This window comes from Dendropsophus ebraccatus, chromosome 8 (genome assembly GCF_027789765.1).
Source record: "Dendropsophus ebraccatus isolate aDenEbr1 chromosome 8, aDenEbr1.pat, whole genome shotgun sequence".
NCBI classification, from domain to species: Eukaryota; Metazoa; Chordata; class Amphibia; order Anura; family Hylidae; genus Dendropsophus; species Dendropsophus ebraccatus.
This window is the reverse complement of record NC_091461.1, coordinates 5,898,504-5,904,503: the sequence shown is the minus strand read 5'-3', so window position 1 is coordinate 5,904,503 and position 6,000 is coordinate 5,898,504. Positions and strand designations below refer to the sequence as shown.

At 51.7% G+C, this 6,000-nt stretch overlaps 1 protein-coding gene across 3 annotated transcripts in view; it reads left to right on the top strand.

Annotated features, from left to right (window-relative positions):
• The first annotated feature begins 1,443 nt into the window (after positions 1-1,443).
• Positions 1,444-6,000, top strand: part of SLC18A2 (solute carrier family 18 member A2) — a 51,811-nt gene continuing 47,254 nt past the window's right edge. For 2 of the 3 annotated variants that reach the window (XM_069978808.1, XM_069978806.1), the window contains exon 1: positions 1,877-1,956. The gene's annotated coding sequence lies outside the window, so the exon portion shown is untranslated. Of the gene's footprint in view, positions 1,503-1,876; positions 1,957-6,000 lie in introns of those variants that run through there. The other variant, XM_069978807.1, reaches the window with a different exon arrangement.

The following is a 6,000-nucleotide window of genomic DNA, read 5'->3' as shown; positions in this document are numbered from 1 at the left end:
CCCCAGGAGTGATGGAGAGCCCCCCAGGAGTGATGGAGAGCCCCCCAGGAGTGATGGAGAGTCCCCCTAGGAGTGATGGAGAGTCCCCCCAGGAGTGATGGAGAGTCCCCCCCAGGAATGATGGAGAGTCTCCCCAGGAGTGATGGAGAGTCCCCCCCAGGAGTGATGGAGAGTCCCCCCAGAAGTGATGGAGAGTCCTCCAGGAGTGATGGAGATTCCCCCCTTAGGAGAGATGGAGAATCCCCCCCAGGAGTGATGGAGAGTCCCCCAGGAGAGATGGAGAGTCCCCCCCAGGAGAGATGGAGAGTCCCCCCCAGGAGTGATAGAGTCCCCCCCAGGAGTGATAAAGAGTCCCCCCCAAGAGTGATGGAGAGTCCCCCCCAGGAGTGATGGAGAGTCCCCCAGGAGTGATGGAGAGTCCCCCCCAAGAGTGATGGAGAGTCCCCCCCAGGAGTGATGGAGAGTCCCCCCCCAGGAGTGATGGAGAGTCCCCCCAGGAGTGATGGAGAGTCCCCCAGGAGTGATGGAGAGTCCCCCCAGGAGAGATGGAGAGTCCCCCCCCCACAGGAGTGATGGAAAGTCCCTCCAGGAGTGATAGAGAGTCCCCTCAGGACTGATGAAACAACCCCAGGAGTGATGAAACAACCCCAGGAGTGATGGAGAGCCCCCCACGAGTGATGGAGAGTCCCCCAGGAGTGATGAAACAACCCCAGGAGTGATGGAGAGTCCCCCCAGGAGTGATGGAGAGTCCCCCCAGGAGTGATGGAGAGTCCCCCCCAGGAGTGATGGAGAGTCCCCCCAGGAGTGATAGAGAGTCCCCCCAGGAGTGATGGAGAGTCCCCCCCAGGAGTGATGGAGAGTCCCCCCCATGAGTGATGGAGAGTCCCCCCAGGAGTGATGGAGGGGCCCCCCAGAAGTGATGGAGAGTCCCCCCCAGAAGTGATGGAGAGTCCCCCCAGGAGTGATGGAGAGTCCCCCCCAGGAGTGATGGAGAGCCCCCCAGGAGTGATGGAGATTCCCCCCTTAGGAGAGATGGAGAGTCCCCCCCCCCCCCAGGAGTGATAGAAAGTCCCTCCAGGAGTGATGGAGAGTCCCCCCAGGAGTGATGAAACAACCCCAGGAGTGATGGAGAGTCCCCCCCAGGAGTGATGTAGAGTCCCCCCAGGAGTGATAGAGTCCCCCCAGAAGTGATGGAGAGTCCCCCCAGGAGTGATGGAGAGTCCCCCCAGGAGTGATAGAGTCCCCCCAGAAGTGATGGAGAGTCCCCCCAGGAGTGATGGAGAGTCCCCCCCAGGAGTGATGGAGAGTGCCCGCCCCCCCCCCCCCCCCCACACACACACACACACACCGCACCGAACACTCCCCGAGCCTAGATCCTGCGGTGTAATAACGGACCGTGATACACGGGGAGTGTATCACACAGAGGGGTCTAAGATACAGTATCACACCCGATATAACTAGATACACGGCTCCGGGGAGTGTATCACACAGAGGGGAATAAGGTATCCCACCCGATATGACTAGATACACGGCTTTGCATTTAGGATTAGATACAAAGTATTTCTCACACAGAGAGATTAGATACAAAGACTCGGCAGGCAGTATAACGCGTACGGGGCTTAGATACACAACTTTAGCAGTTAGTATAAGACTGATGGGTTTGGATACTGCAGGTCATCTCCCAGGATCAGACGTATAGAGATCAGCAGCACACGGTACCGCACAGTCCGGGATTAGATACACGCGGTGCCGTCCCTCTCTTCTCCGATGCTGCAGGTGCCGGTTTCTTCCCCGCACTCCGGGGGTGGAGGGGTTAAGTGCCTGAAGTGGCTGCTGACGTCACGAGGGTCTCAGTGCGGCCCCCCTCTCCGGGTCTGGCAGCTCTCAGCCTCAGAGCGGCACTCACCTCTCATCCGCAGCCACAGCCGGACAGGAGGCGACTTCCCAGGAGGCCAGGTGAGCGCCCCCAACCGGAGAGACCGGGAGCCGCTGCCCCACATCCGAGCGGAGCCCCCCAGCATCTCCGGCGCCTCCCTGCACTGTCCTATATACACTAACCTGATTCCTGCGCCCCCCAGGGAGGATGGCAGGGGGGCACCATGTACAGGGGAGGGGGGCACGGGGATACCGGGCACATACCGGGGATCATATACCGGGCACATACAGGGGGATAATATACCGGGCACATACAGGGGGATAATATACCGGGCACATACAGGATTATATACCGGGCACATACAGGAGGATTATATACCGGGCACATACAGGAGGATTATATACCAGGCACATACAGGGGGATTATATACCGGGCACATACAGGAGGATTATATACCGGGCACATACAGGGGGATTATATACAGGGCACATACAGGAGGATTATATACCGGGCACATACAGGGGGATCATATACCGGGCACATACAGGGGGATTATATACAGGGCACATACAGGAGGATTATATACCGGGCACATACAGGATTATATACCAGGCACATACAGGAGGATTATATACCGGGCACATACAGGGGGATAATATACCGGGCACATACAGGAGGATTATATACCGGGCACATACCGGGGATCATATACCGGGCACATACAGGAGGATCATATACCGGGCACATACAGGGGGATAATATACCGGGCACATACAGGAGGATTATATACCGGGCACATACAGGAGGATTATATACCGGGCACATACCGGGGATAATATACCGGGCACATACAGGGGGATTATATACCGGGCACATACAGGAGGATTATATACCGGGCACATACCGGGGATAATATACCGGGCACATACAGGAGGATTATATACCGGGCACATACAGGAGGATTATATACCGGGCACATACAGGAGGATTATATACCGGGCACATACAGGAGGATCATATACCGGGCACATACAGGAGGATTATATACCGGGCACATACCGGGGATAATATACCGGGCACATACTGGGGGATAATATACCGGGCACATAAAGGAGGATTATATACCGGGCACATACCGGGGATCATATACCGGGCACATACAGGAGGATTATATACCGGGCACATACTGGGGGATAATATACCGGGCACATACAGGAGGATTATATACCGGGCACATAAAGGAGGATTATATACCGGGCACATACCGGGGATCATATACCGGGCACATACAGGAGGATTATATACCGGGCACATACAGGAGGATTATATACCGGGCACATACAGGAGGATTATATACCGGGCACATACCGGGGATAATATACCGGGCACATACAGGGGGATTATATACCGGGCACATACAGGAGGATTATATACCGGGCACATACCGGGGATAATATACCGGGCACATACAGGAGGATTATATACCGGGCACATACAGGAGGATTATATACCGGGCACATACAGGAGGATTATATACCGGGCACATACCGGGGATAATATACAGGGCACATACAGGAGGATTATATACCGGGCACATAAAGGAGGATTATATACCGGGCACATACAGGGGGATTATATACCGGCCACATACAGGAGGATAATATACCGGGCACATACAGGAGGATTATATACCGGGCACAAACAGGAGGATCATATACCGGGCACATACAGGAGGATTATATACCGGCCACATACAGGAGGATTATATACCGGGCACATACAGGAGGATTATATACCGGGCACATACAGGAGGATTATATACCGGGCACATACAGGAGGATTATATACCGGCCACATACAGGAGGATTATATACCGGGCACATACAGGAGGATTATATACCGGGCACATACAGGAGGATTATATACCGGGCACATACAGGAGGATTATATACCGGCCACATACAGGAGGATCATATACAGGGCACATACAGGAGGATTATATACCGGGCACATACAGGAGGATTATATACCGGGCACATACAGGAGGATTATATACCGGGCACATACAGGAGGATTATATACCGGGCACATACAGGAGGATTATATACCGGGCACATACAGGAGGATTATATACCGGGCACATACAGGAGGATTATATACCGGGCACATACCGGGGGATAATATACCGGGCACATACAGGAGGATTATATACCGGCCACATACAGGAGGATTATATACCGGGCACATACAGGAGGATCATATACCGGGCACATAGAGGAGGATTATATACCGGGCACATACAGGAGGATCATATACCGGGCACATACAGGAGGATTATATACCGGGCACATACAGGAGGATTATATACCGGGCACATACAGGAGGATTATATACCGGGCACATACAGGAGGATTATATACCGGGCACATACAGGAGGATTATATACCGGGCACATACAGGAGGATTTTATACCGGGCACATACCGGGGATAATATACCGGGCACATACAAGAGGATTATATACCGGGCACATACAGGAGGATAATATACAAGGCACATACAGGAGGATTATATACCGGGCACATACAGGGGGATTATATACCGGGCACATACAGGGGGATTATATACCGGGCACATACAGGAGGATTATATACCGGCCACATACAGGGGGATTATATACCGGGCACATACAGGGGGATTATATACCGGGCACATACAGGAGGATTATATACCGGGCACATTTAGGAGGATTATATACAGGGCACATACAGGGGGATTATATACCGGGCACATACAGGAGGATTATATACCGGGTACATACAGGAGGATTATATACCGGGCACATACAGGAGGATTATATACCGGGCACATACAGGATGATTATATACCGGGCACATACAGGATGATTATATACCGGGCACATCCGGGGGATAATATACAGGGCACATACAGGAGGATTATATACCGGGCACATACAGGAGGATTATATACCGGGCACATACAGGATTATATACCGGGCACATACAGGAGGATTATATACCGGGCACATACAGGAGGATTATATACCGGGCACATACAGGAGGATTATATACCGGGCACATACAGGAGGATTATATACCGGGCACATACAGGGGGATTATATACCGTGCACATACAGGAATATATACCGGGCACATACCGGGAATCATATACCGGGCACATACAGGGGGATAATATACCGGGCACATACTGGGGGATAATATACCGGGCACATACAAGAGGATAATATACCGGGCACATACAGGGGGATTATATACCGGGCACATAGCGGGGGATAATATACAGGGCACATACAGGAGGATTATATACCGGGCACATACAGGAGGATTATATACCGGGCACATACAGGAGGATTATATACCGGGCACATACAGGAGGATTATATACTGGGCACATACAGGAGGATTATATACCAGGCACATACCGGGGGATAATATACAGGGCACATACAGGAGGATTATATACCGGGCACATACAGGAGGATTATATACCGGGCACATACAGGAGGATTATATACCGGGCACATACAGGAGGATTATATACCGGGCACATACAGGGGGATTATATACCGGGCACATACAGGAGAATTATATACCGGGCACATACAGGAGGATTATATACCGGGCACATACAGGAGGATTATATACCGGGCACATACAGGAGGATTATATACCGGGCACATACAGGAGGATTATATACCGGGCACATACAGGGGGATTATATACCGGGCACATACAGGAGAATTATATACCGGGCACATACCGGGGAATAATATACAGGGCACATACAGGAGGATTATATACCGGGCACATACAGGGGAATTATATACCGGGCACATACAGGAGGATTATATACCGGGTACATACAGGAGGATTATATACCGGGCACATACAGGAGGATTATATACCGGGCACATACAGGACGATTATATACCGGGCACATACAGGATGATTATATACCGGGCACATACAGGATGATTATATACCGGGCACATCCGGGGGATAATATACAGGGCACATACAGGGGGATTATATACCGGGCACATACAGGAGGATTATATACCGGGCACATACAGGATTATATAGC